This window comes from Dermacentor albipictus, chromosome 8 (genome assembly GCF_038994185.2).
Source record: "Dermacentor albipictus isolate Rhodes 1998 colony chromosome 8, USDA_Dalb.pri_finalv2, whole genome shotgun sequence".
Classification (NCBI taxonomy): Eukaryota; Metazoa; Arthropoda; class Arachnida; order Ixodida; family Ixodidae; genus Dermacentor; species Dermacentor albipictus.
In genome coordinates, this window is record NC_091828.1 from 61,941,574 (window position 1) to 61,960,761 (window position 19,188).

General features: G+C 43.8%; 1 protein-coding gene and 2 long non-coding RNA genes across 3 annotated transcripts in view; 1 reads left to right on the forward strand and 2 right to left on the reverse strand.

The window, feature by feature from the left end:
• The window catches only part of LOC135921775 (heparan sulfate glucosamine 3-O-sulfotransferase 6-like), a 129,442-nt gene that overhangs the window by 27,725 nt on the left and 82,529 nt on the right, over positions 1 to 19,188 (forward strand). The gene's annotated exons all lie outside the window — the stretch shown is intronic.
• On the reverse strand, positions 1,629 to 10,079 carry LOC139048800 (uncharacterized). The gene is made up of 3 exons (XR_011507953.1): positions 9,810 to 10,079; positions 8,171 to 8,307; positions 1,629 to 2,348 (listed from the first exon to the last, which is right to left on the reverse strand). It is a non-coding gene; the product is annotated as an uncharacterized lncRNA (long non-coding RNA).
• Positions 11,593 to 14,803, reverse strand: LOC139048799 (uncharacterized). Its single transcript, XR_011507952.1, has 2 exons — positions 12,039 to 14,803; positions 11,593 to 11,974 (listed from the first exon to the last, which is right to left on the reverse strand). It is a non-coding gene; the product is annotated as an uncharacterized lncRNA (long non-coding RNA).

The following is a 19,188-nucleotide window of genomic DNA, read 5'->3' on the forward strand; positions in this document are numbered from 1 at the left end:
ACCAAACAACACCCTTTCTATATGGGGTGTAACGCAGGCACCACCCTTTCAATATGGGTGTAGCAGGGACAACAGCCTTCCAAAAGGGTGTTATCCCTGCAAGTATTTTAGCGTTCGCTACAGCCATGTAGTTGATGGCCAGACTAGCTGTTGTGAATGCTGCCTAGCCTTAGCTATGGTACTACCTTGTTCAGTATGAGCCAGAATCTGTGAGGCGTCCTCATATTGCGCTTCTGGTCCGTCATTTGGTAGCATAACGTGCGTCCCTTTCAGGCAAACAACTTAAGGTTTCGCCATTGCAGCAAGGCACACAGGCCATGCTTTTCGTAATCTTCCTCTGCAATGATAGTACACTGCCGGCAGGATGCAGAGCGCAATAACAATGCGCGCTGCACTAAGGACACAGGATCTCCCGCACCTTGGTGCACCAGTACTTATAACGCCGTGGAAACAGCACACAGCCAAAAGCATGGTTACATGCATTTCAGAAATAATTAAAAACCTCCACTTTTCTTGGGCAAAAATTTTCGCAACCCCAGCTCGACCAGGAGGGAAAGACACCACAGCTCGTTGTTGTAGCTCATATTGAATGCAATTGAGCGCAAGCAATGCATGGATTGGCGACGGTAACAAGTGCAGTACTACAGAAGCATACGTTTGCCTGTCAAGCAGTTTTTTGCCGTTTTAAGCACACATTTTATACCTCTATTCATTAAAGTTGTCATTTATCTCCACGGGATGCTTCTACTAGTACTTTCACATATGACTTAAAGGTAGCACTGAAAGCCAAAGAACAAAGTGCTTCCACGCCGATTAATGTTTCAGCATATACGAACAAAACAGCATGTGCAGCTGTGCATGCTGTTCAATATATAAGCATGCACTATTTCCTGAAATATATGTATGCTCCATTTACTGCCAGTGACCTGCTTGTACCCAATAATTTAGTTTATTTTTCACCATGTGCTTGCATTGAATATACCACAGGCATTGTAAGTTAAGCTACCAGAATAACAATCAGCTAGTCTAAGGTTACCTAATTGAACAAAATCATTGTAAAATTTGTGACGAAATGTCAGAAGAAAAGTATTTATTTCAATAAAGAGAAATGGTTACATAATAATGTTTGCACATTTTAAATGTAAAAAGGAAAATAGGGAGTAAAACCATACTAATACAAAGACATAAGCACCAAATAATGGGCACAGGCTTGCTCAATTAAATTTTAAGCAGAACAGTTTTTTTAAGTAGCCTGACTACGAACTATTTATTACATGTTTTCATTCGAAAAGCACTGCATCTTATTATAAAGCACAAAAATAACCGGGCACATAAGTAAGAACAAGTCTGAGTGTGTCTTTAACACAAGGATAGAAAGTTGTGCGAGTTAGTACAGTAACATGATCTAGGATTGTAGCGCGAAGTGACACGGACACAGACTAGAAGCAGACAGGATGAGCGCTAACCCTCAACTAAATTTTTATTGAAACGAAGAATATATATATATATATATATATATATATATATATATATATATATATATATATATATATATATAGGTGACTGCGAAAAACCGCAGCACATCTAAATGAATATTGAATACATAGTAGTAAGATGAAGACGCCAAACAAAAGCCATCAGCCATCAACTGCGTGGCAAATCGCAAATCTGAGTGCAAGCTATTCTCTTATCAAGTATACCTGTAGGAATTGCGACCAATGTGCTCCCAAGATGTATGAGGCATTAGTCATTGCAGAGTTGTAAGGACATGACAATCCTAGGATGATTATGTTCTTGAGGCTTTTTCCACACTTTCCATCTTTTGAAACGTGTATACTCTAGTCATGAAAATAAAAATTCTACAACTGGCGTGTGATAAGTTTTGCGTCTTATTTCCTAGCAGCTCATTGAAACAAGCCACGATGACAAATTCAAATGCCGTTACCTCATCAGACATTCAAATTTCTTAAACACAAACAAAACCAGATAGGCATTAGAGTGAGCATGATTTAAATACATTACACTGGTTTAAAGTTATTGCACCACTTTGTGCCACGTAAAAATGTTCAAAACATCAACAATGTTAAGATTCTACGGCCAACCGTGAAAACTAAATAAAACAATCATTAAGCTTTCTTAAACGGGTACAGGAGCTTTACAACTGGCCGTCTTGGTGATGGACACGCAGATAGATGAGCAGCCATTCCACTGAGACGAGAATGTTGAGGGCTTCGCATGGAAGTCCGCGAGACACTGCAGAGTAGTTCTTGGTCCACATGAAGGAGGCTGCTTGCATGCACATCTGGGCCACCATACTGAATGCATGGTGTTACCGGAACCTTTTCCCCCTGCATTGTGGTAAAAAAGCATGGTTAAGTTTATACGACATTTAATATGCAAAAAAAGAGGTGAGGCATGCAGACAGCACACTAGAGTAGAGAAGTGAACATGAACACGAAAAACATGAAAAAATTCATTAAATTGTTTTATTAGATGAAATTTTTATACTTTGTGTCATTCATTATGAGGGTTCATAACCGCAACATATTTAATATATAAGCAGGTAGAATTATCAGCTTGGTCAGTTTGCACAAGCTCGTTTGAGGCAAGAAATCGAGTTACACAAACACAACCTCAACATTCTTGATTGAAAAAGGAACACCTCAGATGACATGCAGTCCAGTGAGTGGGAATTGCACAGTTCAAGAAAAACAAATTAAAACTCACAGACTGAAAGCGAATTAATTGATAGGTTTTAGTAGCACAAGGGCATCTTTGGCCAATGAGCGCCAAGTCTATACTGCAAAAGATAAACTTAGTGCATCTTTACAAAGCAAATATATAAAGATGACTAATGCCTCTCTGCACTACAGTTGCTTTGCTCTAGCGTGAAATCATTTTAATGCATGCACACGTACATACACACGCTACACCCAAGTGTAACAGCTGCAGAATTAAAATTGGGCAGCAACAAAGTCGCAACATTTAACCATTGATCCCAAGCTGTACTAGTGACTGGAGGCAGTACCAATATCGCCAATGACGAGTCGCACTCTTTCTGCCCGATGTTACGCTGCTCTTATTGTCAAAGATGAGTTACAGCCGGCATTGAGGGAAAGCTGCCCGCAAGAGCAGCTCCTCTTTTTGTGTTATTTCTAACCAGAGACCAATTAAGTAATATATTTTTAGAATGAGAATGACACCGAAAAATTGAGTACGTAAAAAATTCGGTACATTTTTCCGGAATTAACTCGGGGGTTAACGGCTAAAGAGGCAATCCAGAAACTAGAACAAGTTTTGACATGTTTGCTACCAGTGAATGCTACAAAATATGTTGGCATTCTGTAGTTTTGTCCAACAATGCAAAAGGGATTCTTAATAACTGAGGAAATAAATGGAAAAGTATCATGAAGTATATTTCGTGAATGTAATGCAGAATCACTCAACTTCTGTTACTATATAATCTCCACTTGAATAACCTGCACTTTCTGAACTAGTTAAGGAGGTGCTGCATTTCACTACTCATTCCACCAGTTCAACGTGGCAGCAACTGCATGTTGTGATTTGTTTTACTTAGTGCAGGCTTTGTACAGGGCGAGTTCACAGCATTCACTGCACTTGGCCGAAAGGTAGTGCATGTTTACGCAGCAGGTGTGGTGCCGCTTCTGCATGAGCAAGGTGCAGAAATAAGAGTTTCATACAATAATTACTAGAGGGAACTCCGACGTTAGTGTCCACAGGAGATCAAACAGGAACGGCTGTACCAGCATGGAAATTATGGGAAGTATATGGATTTGCCTAAACTTCGTCTGTTTGGCTTCAAACGGCTTTGTGACTTTGTAAACTAGTCATTTTCAACAATATACTGTGTAATAAATAAATAAACATTAAAATCATCCGACGACAGGATTCAAACACAGGAACTCTAGAACAGAAGTCTGCTCGAAACCATTAAGCCACGGAGGCATGTAACGACAAGCGAGTGCAACGCCCTGATTAATTCATTTCGGGCATACCAGCGCCTTAAGACGCTTGGCGCCTTTCGATTTGGCCACCTGGACAAGCTCAATCGTTGCAATTAATAGCAATTGCGCATGTTGGCGCCGTCTTCTGCACTTCGAAGAGTATAGACTGCGCTGAAATTTACAATAAGATTTATATAGCGTATAATATACGAAGCCACAAGAACGTCTGAATTCACAAGCACGAATATCAGACAAATCCATGTGCTTCCCATGATTCCCATGGTGGTGCGACTCCAGCACCAGAGTTCCCTCTAGTAATTACTGTAAGAAACTATGGCAGAAACAGGAGTAATAAACTAAGTTTTGCTGTCCCATAAATCTTACTGGTCATTAATTCCAAGTTTTAGTGCAGTCACATGTCTAGTAGGCAATTGTGGTATTTTGCATAAACATTGCAAAGCCAACTGTGATGAATGTTCACTATGGTAAATTGTTTATGATCGAGTAGCATAGACTACTGAAGCAATCTCTGGAAGGGAAGTCAAGTAATTTTCTTATTAGCAGCCTTTAAACAGCATTCGAGCATATGACACATGCACCTCAGATATGTAGATAATATTTCCTTGACTCAGCAAGAAGCGATGCTTCATGTTCCACGAGGCTACTTCTATCAAAGCAGTATTGGTGCTCTCTAAAAACAATGCCAATGCAGATGATCCAAATATTTTTCAGGGGCAACAGTTATGCCTGAAAACATGCTAGATTAGTTTTTTTAAACACATGCTCAGACCATGTTAGAAGTGCTTCTTAAAATCCGCCTATTTATTAAATTAGTCATATATCTGTACACAAAGGCTACTAATTAGGTCCCATGCTATATCATCATCTTGACAAAAACTTCACTTAGTAATACACATGCTGTGATAAGATTTGAGACCACACTGAGATGCTGAACAAGGTGAATTCATTATTTTTAAAATGAAGCTCCTGTTCTTCGAAACGAGAAGAAAGGATACTGAGGGTCAAAATTTTTCTGAATGACAGCTGGAAGATGCCAGGGAAGGCACGTGGAAACTTATTCGTAATTTTCTATTTAAATGTAGAAATGATAAAGGGAAATGAAAATGGTCAAAAAAAAACAACCAGGCATGGGGGTAGAACGAACCTACAGCCTTTGCATTAGGCATGCGTTGCACTAACCACTGTGCCACCGAGGCAGCATTCAACCATCCACAATGGCCCCTCAGATTGTCGACGCTCGAACACGGCCGTAGTACCACAGTGGTTAGTATATCACATGCGTAATGCGAAGGTTATGGGTCCGTTCCCCACCCACAGGTGAATATCTTTTAATCCACTTTCACTTACCTAGAATTTATCGTTTCTATACTTCATATAAAAAACTTAAAACATGTTCCTGTATGCTTTCCTTAGCCTCATTATCTGCTGGCTTCTTCCAGTTCTGTTACTTCCAACATTTATACATATACTAATCTGGTAAGTAAACAGTTTTGCATGATGCTGGAATGCAATATAAAACATTATTGCAGGGCCGTGTTATGTAGAATGCCTTATATTGCCCAGGCAAGGTGTATTAATGTCAATCTGAAAAAAAAAATTCCCACTCAAGGCAGAAATGCTGTGTAGTGCTGTGTGGAACAGGGTTTACCGAAAACATCTTGTTCAGAAATAAAGCCACCAAACAAGGAGGAAATACGAAAACTAGATGAAAATTTGTGCAGTTGCATGTTAAAAATTTAGCACAGCAACAGATGACATAATGAAGGAAGTGCGAAGATGGTCTATTTTGGACACATGAGGCAATATACTTGAAAGATGCATATGAGCTTACACGTGGAGAAATATCGTTTATGTAGCAGCTAAACTACGAACAGGCCTAGAGCACACTGATACAAGGTGTCGAGCATGTAAATCTTATCATGCCCTTAAGTCAAAGAAACATGGCTGTTTCTCATGATTCGCTACACATGGCTGGCTCACACAACTTAGCCACTAGCCACTTAGCCACGTAGCTGGACAGTACCAAGGTAATATCGTTTGTCATCGTTTTGAGGAAGTGAAACCAATTCTTGCATTTTTCCTAATTAGGTAATTAGGTATTAACAATTATTTAACTGCTCAAATATTTTATTCAAAGTAAAAGCGTCAGTGCGAAAATTGTAGAGCATCCTGAAAAATTCCCACTCCAGCTTTCTACTGCTCAGTAGGTGCAACAAATTTTTCTTTTCAAGCTTGAAAGAAGCCAGTGAACACATGCAAGAAGTGCCATGCAACTAACCGCTCGTGCACCTGAACACCATTTGGCTCCTCCTTTCATGCTTGAAAAAAAACTTTTTGAAAAGAATATTTTAGAAATTGATTAACTATTATTGACTATGTTCTAGGCAAAATGCATGAAATAGTGTGACTGCCACTTCCATTTTCGGCGACATGAATTGACTCCATTTGCATGTCCAAATCCAGCTATACATGGTGCGTGTTTTCAGCTGGTTCTGTAATTTAGGCTGGTTTTGACTAATTGAAGCTTCACACCTTAATAATGGAGTCAGCCTAAAAAGAAATTGGTACATAAACAGTCGCTGTCAGTACTCCATACAACTTAGTGCAAAGTGCTTGTGAGCCAAGAAGTTGGTAGTTCTAAGCAGTATTTCTCATTTTAACGCGATAGCGTTAAGGAGCTCGTGTCGCAGAAAAGCCGGTGTCGTCGGCGTCGGGTGTCGGCGTCGGCGGCGTTGACCATGAGCGATAAATCACGGCAGGCTCTTCATAAATAAAAAGCAACTTCCAAGATTGGCCCGGTGGGAATCGAACCCGGGTCTCCGGAGTGTGAGACAGAGACGCTACCACTCAGCCACGAGTTCGATGCTTCCAAGCGGTGCAAACGCGCCTCTAGTGAATGCGGTGTTGCCTTCGAAACCAGCCGTGGAAAGTTATACTGCGGTGTATATCGGTAATTATGAACATGTAACGTACAGAAGTCACAATTACACGAGTTGCGAAGTGCGTTTCCGCTGCATTTCTTTTGCGCTTTCCGCACACGCAGAGCCATCTTGCGGCAAACACAGAAGACCCCCTCCTCTCAATGTACGGCGCTGCCCCGACAGGAGGCGCGCCGCGCGCGCATTGGGACCGCTGCCAGGCGCGTCGCGGGACTCCCTCTCCCCTGACGACGCTTCGCCGTGCTTCCGGTTTAGATTACTATCTATCTCTCTGCCCGTGCCGATCACGACGTTTGGCTGGCGTAGATCGTTTTCCCTCCGAGACACCGAGTTCTTTGGTTCGTTTCGTTCGCTCAGGCGCACGTTTCGTTGTCGCGCCGAACGCTGCGTTGCTCGACGTTCACCGCGTGATAGGTGGGCGCTAAGTCCGATGCGGGGCGCATCGTAAGTGATTGCTGTGCCGTAGCGCATTGTCTTATACCCCTTGGCGGGTCGACGGGAACGCTGTCGCGTCCCACTCTTGAAGGCGAAGCTTAAGCGTCCTCCAATTTTTGACCTGGTGTTATAGCCCACTTACTATGATGCCATGCTGCTCAGTCATGCTGGTCCCAGCTTCAATCTAGGCCATGGCAGCTGCCCTCCAATGAGGGTAAAATGCAATACCGCTTATGCCCTTAGATTCAGGTGTACATTAAAGAAGCCAGGTTCCCAAAACTTTAGGTTTTGGAATGTAAAAGCCCATAATTTCATTTTAATATCTAAAGGTGCTTTATTAGGAGCAGGGGCATCATTTTGAGCTTTTACTGCACTGCCATGGCACCAAGAAGCTCCAAGTAAATAAAAACAATTTCTTAGACAATGTACATATCTTGCAAACAATTACAAACACTTCTCTGCATGCACCTCCGTTGCTGTTATATTTAGATCCGTATGCCAAGGCGGGTTATGATGTTAGAACATGTTTCAATTTTTTTTACCGCTTTAAAGTTGGTTATTTTGCATCTCACTGTGTGTCGAACGCACATTTCAGTGCATCAATTTCTTCAGAAAGTGCGCTCCCCTTTATTTATTTGTGCATGCAAAAAGGGTTCAGAAGAACTGCTTTCTGAAGGTCTGTATAACAAGCAAAAAACAATTCTATGTAGGCTGCACAAAGAGAAAGGATTGGTTTGTAAATTTGTTATTTAGTTCTTAAAAAAAGAGGCAGCTGTCAGTATTCTGTTCCAAAGTAAAAATTACCCCTACCTGGCTCTGCTTCATTTTCCGATGTTGATGGTCCATTCGGGGGCACTCTACTGATAGGCTGCACTTTGGCGATGTCGGGTGTGCTGTCACCAGGCCCAAGGTCGATCGACATCCTCACCAAAAGTCGAGTCCAAACGCTATGAAAGAAATATCTCATCATTTTGCTATCAGTTTTGTCATCTTGCGTGTTTCACACACGGCCGTCAGTGAAATATTTCGTCACTTGGATACTGAAAGAAATTCAAGCATTTTCTGGCAGCCAAGCTGATGATGATGATGTGTGGTGTTTTATGGCGCAAGGGCCAAGTTTGGCCAAAGAGCGCCATGACAAGTGGTAATGTTGACGATGTATTATGGAAGATGTGACTTGGCTGTAAACTGGCCTAAAAATTGTCGCTGTAAAGTGCGTAAAATTTACGTGCTATAAAATTATGGCGATGACTAATGACGAATACTATTAACATTAAAATTCATCGTGGAAGAATGATGCAACATAGAAAATATATAGGATGGTAAAATTACTTGGAGCACTGCTGCCTCTCCGGAGTCCTTGAAACACAAGGGCCTAGAGGCATGTGCTATACGAAAGAGCTATCACCGCGGCATCCTCTGAAGAGAGGGCGGCAGCCAAGCTGAATACACAGTAAATGGAGAACATTAAAGAGCAAATGCAGTTGTCACATTAGATTGATCAAGTACAGCAGAAATGGAAATAAATCAGTGATACTGTGTCTGTTGGCTTTGAATGCAAGAAACGTAAAAACAGGAACTTGCAGCCACGCCACTTTCAATTTCCCGCGTTTGCTACACCTCACAAGTTTGGCATCGTCCGGTAATCGGGGATAGTAACCGCTTAAAATCAAGATGAACGAGCGTCGGCATAAATTAACAGGATACTTAACCGGGCAATATAGGCGCATAAAAACTCACGTAGCGAAGCTACTGTCAATTACCCGATGACGCATCTGGGGGCGGTGCAGTTTGGGCGAACAATTCAAAAAGGAATGCGAGTTTCACTTGTTTCACGCCTACTAAGCTAACACAGAATTTGAGTTTCTTACTAAACTATGCTGGATATTTACGCTCCGAATAAAACGCTGGAAATTTTGTTACCTCATATTGCATACGTATGAGTGAGGAAATTGCTTTTATTGTGTTCTACCCAGACGTCACGCAGCAGCTACCACTCTCATGCAACAAAAGCATGAAAGTGGTACTCGTGACACCGAAAACAAACATATACAGCACCAACGTTACGCTCCTTGGGGTTGGAACTAAGCACGATCAAGCCAGTTAGTTTTCTAGCTTTCATAACGCCATGAACACGACCAAACATCGAGCGAAAAAACTCTCTGCTCTCGAAAATTATTATCGCTTCCATTTATATACCTATCGCTGCCACAAGCAAAAGTCAATGGTCTAGCTGTCCACAAACCGCAGATTAGACTGACAGCAACATATTACGGTAACGTAAAACAATTTCCACGCTGACTTAGCAGCCGCGGTGTGCTCTAAGTGCCAAAGTTCTCGTTTGCCGCTCGAAATTCACACCATGATCACGGGCACTGCATCTTTCACATGAAATATTGCACGCTTTGCTCCGGAGCTCAATAGGACGGCGAAACGCATTTGCACGTACCTGAAATCCGCATGCCGGAAACCCGTCGACGCTTCCGAGAACGGGGCGCACAGCCATACACCCGTACGGCGGCTTGACTTGGACGTGAGGCACTTCTATCAAACATTTCACATGCGACATGTTTCACACCGATTGCGCGAGCACCAGAAAATGACGCAGGTTGCATTGCGACGCCGAGCAGACGTGCAGCCACCGATGAGCTGTGTGCGCGGATTGCAGAGAACCAAACCATACAAAACGTTAGGCGCGAGAAGATGGCGGCTCTCGTTGCGGCCGTTGCGGAGACGAAGCGGACGAAGCAATCATAGAGTTACTATACTGACTCTAGAGGACAAGCTACCCATAGGGCCCATGCATTAAAATCGGGAACCTCAAGAGCGCCGCCATGTTGCTACGCGCCGAGGTTGCCAGCTCCTGAGACGCTTGCTAGACTTGGTGATAGTAGTCAGTTTTAATCCGGCAACAGTAGCAGCGTAGCAGCATGGCGTCTCGCTTGTGATGTTGTGATGTGTGCGTGCAGCCGTGTGTTTGGGCTTTATAAGTCGGTTCTTTATTCTATGTTGCGGGATGGTGTGGGTGTGGTCCATGTTGGCCGTACAGCTGGCAGTTATGCAACCGAGGGATGATCCTGTTCAAGTTTCTGGCGGTATGCGGTTTTCAGCGGTCACGCCTGTTGCAGGAGTGTCACTCGACGACGTTACGAGCTCGAAGCTGTGGTCAGATTCCTCGTTGGCGTTCCGTAATTATCTTCGCACGGGCGCGGTATGTTGCAAAAGCCGCTTTCGCGATCTATCGTCGTGACGATAGATCGGGTTTTTTATTATTATAAGTAATGATCCAGCTGTAGGGCACATGTAACCGACAAACGGAAGTCTCAGGAGAGCACCTGAGATGATAGTAGAGCAGGCGGCGCAGGAACTCCAGGGCACCCGAGGGACAGTGGGGGGATCAAAGCTCGAAGCAGAACGGTACGTAGGTTGGGGCCGCCGAGGCAGGTGTGTGCCAGGGAGTGTTCGCACGGACAGCTCCCCAGGCACGCGCAGCCGTGCCTCGCAAGGTCGAGATACTTTAAAGGCACCTGCGCCCATTGTCTTTCTTTTGCCTCGGCGCAGTGAGCACGATTAACGAGAATAATGTGGAGGGCATCCGGTGCAGTCGCGAATGCATCATGACAAATGTAGCTCGCGTCGCCTGGCGTCTGTAGTAATATCAGAGTTGGTTGTATGAACTTTATGCGTAATACGCTTTGTTACGGTACCTTAACGGAATGGGTCTAGAGGACGGTGTTGGTACATTTTTTCGTACCGCCCTAATCCTATACCCCCACTACGAACACACACATACCCCCTTTTTTTATGTATACATACAATTCCTTGCCATGACGGATCATAGCCTCCTTTATTTTTGAAAAATAGAGGCGGCTATGGACCGATTGACCAGTTCAAGTTGTCAACTTCTCAGTAACTGTCGTAGGAATCACTGTAATAAACATAATTCCACGATCGGATTGTTTACTTTCATTTTTTGTTGTAACACTGAGGACTACATAGAACTTTATTTTGTATATGTGAGAGAAGTATGTGGATATCACGAGCTTAAGCCAATGTGCGATACACAGACAAAGCAGCTGCTACAACATGAACTGCATTGAGGGCCACACAACACATACGTAATTAAAGGTGCAAAATATAGGGGGAAGCTTCAAAATACGCTCTGTAGCACTGCAAAGTATAACATGTATTGTATGTGTACAATAAATGTTCAAAAATACAATGCATCAATGTCCCATTTGCCTTCAAGTTTATTATGAAGTTCAGGTTTACTGAAGTTTATTATGAGCATATGTACAACAGGAATCTACTGACACAGCCGCAGTCAAGGTGGCTGTTCGAGGTGTGCTGGCTGCCTCAGTGCAAGAAAAAGAAATTGGGTAAATGTCGACACCAGTGCCACTGCTTCTTGCCTCTGACCTGCACGTGCCTCTGCGGCATCTTTGTGCACAAGTGTGCTGGCGTGGTGAGGCGTAGGAGTCATCCGAGAGAAAGAGTATTGTTTACATGGAGAAGTGGCTGTTCACATTGCCTGTCACTTTCCCTCAAATGTTTCCTTGGCGACTAGGGTGACACACCCGCAGTCAAGGTGGCTGTTCGAGGTGTGCTGGCTGCCTAAATGAAATAAAAAGAAATTAGATGAATGTCGATACCAGTGCTATTGCTTATTGTCTCTTACCTGCATTTGCCTCCACGGCCTCTTGGTTTGTGGAGTCTGTATGAGGGAGCTGCTGTGGCTAGGCGTAGGCATTGTCAAAGCAAAAAGAAAAGGCCATTTAGATGGGGAATTATGGAATTAAATGCAGTTATGTCTGCTTCTTGCACTCTTCTTGCCTAAAAGTTTTCAAACATAGTGTCCAGAACACACCAGCACTTTGACTGCTTCTGCTTTTTACCTGCAGGTGTTGTTGCGAGATCCTTAGTATGGCTGCATGCAGCATTGTAACACTTGGTGGATGCATTTGAAGTGGTAGCCAAAAATATAAAGAATCATCCTTGTCTGCACGAATGCTTTCAATTTGTAAATGCAGTGGTAACTATCACTATTGGTGCAAGGCCACCCCACATCTATGCGGCAAGTGCCATAGCTCGAAACTGAATTGTTCCTTTAGTGTTTCACAAGACATCTGATATGTCCACATTAGATGTGATGTGTTTGTTTTTGTTTATCCCAGTGTGGAGAGAGCATCATTAATTGGCTGAAGTACTATAGTGCCAAACAGACGACACACGGACGAGCGCTTATGTTCGTGCCTCTTCTTGTGTCGTCTGTATGGCGCTATAGTACTTCAGTAATATGCACCAACTAGCCCAACAAAAAGTTCTGCTGGAATATCATTAAATGGTTTTTTTATTTTTGGGTGTCTTGTTTTTTGGTTTATTTCTGAATTTATTATGATGCTAAAGTGACTTATGCAATGGCAATCAGCTTTTGTTTTGCAGAAAAACAATGCATTTCCTGACCCATTGTTCGAAATCCCCTCACTCGCATAATTTTGCAGAGTATTCTACCTATATTGACTTGCTTGACCTCCACTAAAGAGTCTTGCATTTTCAAATACGACTCTTTCCTTAAAATCATTCGACACTTCTATCATTTCTGTACCTTGGGCTTCTGATACTCTGCAGTCACCATTTTTGCTTGTTTCTGACTAGAAATATCTTATTTAATTTAGAGCTTAAATTTTACTTTTGGAACACATGGAAGGGCTTGCCATTGCATATCTGCATAAAAGGGAAACATGTTTCATTAAACATTTGCAAAATCCAATCGAAGATTGATGAATGCAGCTTGCAGTGTGATATGACTGAATGAGCCATAAAAGTAACTCATCTCACTTGGTAAATGAAACCACATATTAGTGTGATGCACAAGATACGTTACACTAACGTGGTGGGTTCTCTTGCTTATACAGCAAAATAATCGGTTCGCAAGAAAAAAATTATTTTTGCATAACCCTTGTATACACTGACTTAAGGAAAATGAGCTGGAGCTGTCCACATGATGTACTTATTTTACCTGCGAGTATGGTCAACAAAAATGTGTCCCAGCTGCTTAGTGGTATTTGAGATTATGTCAGTATTGCATATGTGCCTGTTGTCTATAATAATTGAATTTTGAAAATGCTCGCAGGGATCTGATGTGCACATCTGCAGTTTATGGATACATGTAAAAGACTCAGCATCAAGTGCAAGTGAACGGTCCAACAGGCCCGGAGTCGATCATGCAAATAGATTCGCTGCACATATTTGTGACCAGAAAAGATATTCCACATGAAATGGCATGCAAGGAAGTGTTGAAAATATTGCACAGTTAACAAAATGCCTACGCTATTAATATGTGGGTTGATGCACTCGTTATGCAAAACGGAGGTGAGGCGTGCAGACAGGACACAAGAGTAGAGTATTTAGTAAACAACACGAGCGCCGCCCACTTCTCTACTCTTGTGTCCTGTCTGCACGCCTCACCTCTGTTTTGCATAATGAATCCTTACCAACTAGCTCAGCTTTCTGTCGTTCTAAGTCTCGATGCACTCGATTTCGTCCGCATTAGGCACTCGCCTCTTGATTACTTCGTGGCACAGAAATACTCGGCGTCAGGCTGTTGATCTGCTGTGGCCTTTGTAGAAGCATGATTGTTCAAAGTGCAACAATTAAACAGACTCTTTGAGTTGCTTGTGGCTTCGCCAGTACAATTCCGGTGCGCTGGTCCGCCTGTCCAGCAATTTCCTACTGAAGGGAAACCTGCAAATAAAAACACCGCTCCGGATGCAGAAAAATGCTCTACTGTGACGCTTCTCAAACGATTGTGATGTACCACAAGAGCTGCCTACTCGCGTGATATTCTCAACAAGGAGATACATTCGTTTACTTACATGTGAAGGTATATGCCAGACCACTTCGGGGCTTCGGTGGCACATAAGGCACGAGTGTGCCATAGCGTCCGATGTCGACGCGCGATCGCATGTCAAACGAAACTACTACGCATCCAAAAAACAGATTCGAAACCGAAATTCGCGTCATCTTTTATTGCATGAATGCGTACATCGTGATTTTCATAAGTCACGGACTTAGCGATCGCTTTCTGTAAACTTAATATTAACGTACCGCCTTCATAAAGCCATCAGGTATGCGTTTTTAGATGACAAAGCATAAGGTGAACTGTACTTGTTCTCAGCTTTTTCAATAGTAATTGCGCTGGCCACATTGACCAGTAGCAACAGGGCGGCGCCCTAGAGGTTCCCACTTTTCCGGCCCAGCTTTTCCTCTAGAGTTGTTCTACTAACTCTATGGAAGCAATGACGCGCGAATGAATGTTGCCAACCGTTGATTCCGCGTTATGCCGGCGGTGGTGGCTTTAGTGGCGTGTGTTGCGGCTGTCTAATTTTTTATTTCTTTTCCCCAAACAGTATAGCTAAGATCAGTTCTTTGTTTGAATTTTTAGTTGTGTCGTTTGGCATTACCTTTGTCTTTTTATGCTACTAAGCGGCCAATTATGGCCTCCCAGGTTCGCGCGCAAATCTCAGAGGCCATAAGACAACTCGTTCAAAAAGGCCGTTATTGTCGTTGTTAACGCTTCATCATCCTTTCTTCAACTGATATAGAAAGGTAGTGTCCCTTTTCCCGGGGTTGGGAGGGGGCGATCAAGACGGCATCGCTCAGCGGGGGGCGGGGGAGTAGGTTGGTGTTTGTTCTTATCGCGAAATTCGCGAACCCTGCGATTTTTTTTTATAACGTAAGCATTTCTATACTTCCCCAACAAGAAAAACCATCCGTCCGTCAGTCCGTACCGCACGATATCCTTCAAAATAGAACCCGCAGCAGCGAGTGAATTCACCTTCGTGCTAGCTTCGCTTCAACGCGACCGAAGCGGCGAGAACACTGCGCTCACGAAGCTTTCAGCTTATGCCGCACTATGCGCTTTCCGCAGATCACTTTCAAGATAGGTGTGCGCGCGTCTGTTTTCAAAGCGAAGTAAACGGTGAGAACACAGCGCGTGAAGTTTTCAGCAGTGGGCACACTCTGTCCACAATGCAGTTCGCTTTCAAGATACGGTTCGCGCGGCCGTGCCACAAGCAGCCGCCGCCGGAGAACGGTTGATAATGGTTCGTCGCGGATGAGGAGGGCTAAAGAGCGATAACGGCTCAAAACGAACGGAACGTCACCAGCGCGCCTGGCCCCGCCACCTGCAGTACTTTGCTTGCGCTGCCGACCAGAGCAGCCCGTGTCGCCGCAGCGCTGTCGCTCATACTTGTCGGATCAAGTCTCATAACATTGATAACGACATGGGCTGCGTGTAGATGAGGAAGAGTCACAATGCTTACGCACACTTAGACAAATCCGAGAGGAGTTCCTGTGTGATTTTTTTACCGGAAATGTACAGTCAGCGGTGGGACCCAGAGTTGACAATGCCTGTAAGAGGGGTGTCAAGCTTTTTTTTTTTGTGAGAGTCTTGCCCAGCTCCCAAAGATCTGCTCAAGCTAAGACTTTCTGATGGCTGTATGTGTTTTTTTTTATTGTCGCATGCCTTCGAACCGCCACGAATCCTACAGTGTAATGGCATTTATGCAGTATTCACGTCCAAAGGGAAATGCAGCCGTTAATTGGGCTGCCTAAGGTTTGCGGCCCGGCGGCAGCTGCCCTCCCGTCCCCCGTTTCCGTTGACAAGTTAGGGGGAGGGGTCTAGAGCAATCTTACACCCCCCTCGCCACAGTGGCGTAACCAGAAAATTTTTTCGTGTGAGGGGGGGGTGGGTCCCAATTGCCCGTGGAGGGTGAAGGAGCGGGGCCATTGCCATAGCAGCAAAAATTTTACTGTGAGTGAGCGTTACAAGTGCACGGTGTGCCCCACTTGGCTACGCCGCTACTAGCCCCCCCCCCCCGCGCCATCGACGCAAATCGAGCTATCAGAACGTGCATGACACGCATGCATGACATAACATGAAAGACATGCCGCGAAGCTAGCATGGATGTCGTCACATCATCATCATCAGCTTATTTTGACGTCCATCGCAGGACGAAAGCTTCTCCAGCGATCTCCAATACCCCTGTCTTGTGCCAACTGGTTCCACGTGTTTTCAAGTTTCCCGAATCCATCACGTCCACGTTATTCTCTGCCGTCCTCGACTGTGCTTTCCTTCCCTTAGCACCCATTTTGCAACTCCAATAGACCAGCAGTTCTCTCCCTTACGCATTGTAATGTCTGCCCAGCACGACTTCTTCCTCATAATGTCAACCAGAATATCAGCTATTCCCGTTCACTCTCTAATCCACATCGCTGTCTTCCAGTCTATTATCATCATGCCTAATAATTTTCATTCCATCGTTCGTTGCGCGGTCCTCAACGTCTTCCCAAGCTTCTTTGGTAACTTCCAAGTTTCGGCCCCATACGTTAGTAACGATAGAAAGCAATGGTTAGCAGTAAGCTCCCTGATCATGATTTAGTAATGCCTGCCGTAAGCTCTCCAGCTAATGTTTTATATTTGTTAATTTCCTTGATCAGAGGCCCCTAAGAGTAATTAACCTCAATAAACGTATTTCTGAGCAGATTCTAGAGGCTGACAGCCGACCATGACATTCCTTTTCTCGCCAGGCTGCGGAACATTACTTTTCTCTTCTGCATACTAACTCTCAATCAGACTTACACTTTCTTCGACAAGTTCCTCAAACGTTTGTTGCAAATAGTCTGCAGCGTTGCTGAGTATGCCAATGTCATCTACAAACCGTAAGTTGGTGAACTATTTACCGTTAGCCCTCACTCCTAACCATTCCCAGTCTAACTGGTTGCACACCTTCAAGTATTCCGTGATAGCATTGTAAATATTTTGCCATTGATCATATGAAGCCTTTTGCAGATATCTGGCTATGCAAAGTCTGCGCGTTAGTGTCATCCGTTCGATATCAACATTCGTGGGAAACTTCATTTTTGACCACTGTTCGGAGCCAGTGCGCTGCTGCCTAGGTGCCCCGATCTAATCATTCCAGCTACCTGATTCAAGCGCAGGTAGCGCGCGTTTCATGTGCAGCCAATATCAAGGCCTTAACTGGCAATGTTCATTCATCATATACTGTAAGCTTGTTCACTTACTCCCTTATAATTAGGGTGTAAATTAGAAAGACTGGGGTGTTCCAAGGGTGTTTTCTTGTTGAACACCCTTTTCCGTTAAAAAAGGGTGTTTCAAGGGTGTTTATAAGGGTGAAAAAGATGATTACACCCGCATTACACCCATAAGGGTGTGAAAATTTTTAGAGTGTACGAGGCACCACTCAGTTCGGTGTGTTCAGTGAAACAGATGACGGGAACGACAGTGTGGACCCTCGCCCTCAAAGGCGGCTTTGAGGCAGAGGGGGTCCGTTTTCGGCTGCTGTGTGGGCTTCGTTTTCAGTCACGCTAGACTGAAGAAATGTAACGTTCTCCACCCTTCATGTAGATATTGCAAATCCGTAATCCTCGTTCTCAGTGAGAACAAGTTCCTGCCTTCAACGACGTCCTTAGCGTGGATGAGTCGGACGACGGCATGGGCCAGCTACCCCTTATTCAATGCCCGACCCCAACTCTTCCACACAACGTTTGTACACTTGGTAAAAGTATGATTGAATAGTATATAGGTACTATACAGACTATTTCGTTTCCTAAGTTTTTTTTTTCGTTTAGACTACAAAAAGAAAAATGGTGGGAAGGGTGGAGTAAAGGGAAGGTATAGCTGACTCGATTTGTGAGTAAAGGACACTATCTTCTATCTTTTTTCCTCGTTTCTTCATCTCACTTCGCGAATCGACCGACCCAAGAAGAATGCTTGTCAAATATTGAAACATTGGCGAAATCAAGGAGGACTGCGTAATTATATTTAACCATTGATGGCATTGCGGCAGTGACCCGCTTTGCGCATAATTACAAATCTGGCTTGCGAGCCGCCAAAATAGGCAAGAGCGAAAGGTCGGTGTTGAGGTAATCTTCAAACCTCCCGCGCCATTTTCACCGTGACGTCATGGATTCTGATAGCGCCTCGTGTTCTCTAGTGAATCGTCTTATTCATTTTCTTTTTTTTTTCGGGACGGAAGGAACACATTGCATTCCGAGTGAACTAGACCGGACGTAGGGAGTTTGACTAACTTGTCGTGCCAGAATACGAGAAAATAAAGATTAGTATCATTACTGACGTTAAACTGACGCAACGATGCTGCCATTCGGCCGCAGAATTCAAAGATGTGGAAGGTTGGCCTTTTCTTCTTTCTTTGTTATTGGTATTTACAAATACCGATGTCTCAGACATGAGACATGGGAGGGGTGAATAAGTACACACTAATGCAACATACACTCAACATCTCACACGTATAAAGGCAAGTTTCTTTACAAAACCCTCATGTCGCGATTCTCGTAGACAAGTATATGTGGGTTGTTCCACGTTTCAATGGTAAAAATGCTAAGAACGAAAATTTTGGAGTATCTGAGTAATATCTAAAGAAAACAATATTCAGAGTATAAGTTCGATCGTGTACTACCCGCTGAAGGGGGAGCACAAATGGCAGAGGTACATGAACGGAAACGCACGAATGCGCAATCGTGGGCAAAATTACAGTGCTTTCACAGATCCGTCTATGTGTCAAAGGCTCAAGTGACAAAAGGCGAGTGAGCAGCGAAAGGGATAAATTGCGATCAAGTCGATTAAAAATGCCATATGATATGCTCTAATAACCAATGTTCTTTTGCGCCAAACAAATTAGCATTCTAGAAAATATCTCACCAGAAAACGGTGGTTGAGCGTTTCTCTGTAGCGTCCGTTTAAAAGACGCAGTCAGAATATAATACCCTTCGGCACAATGTGGACA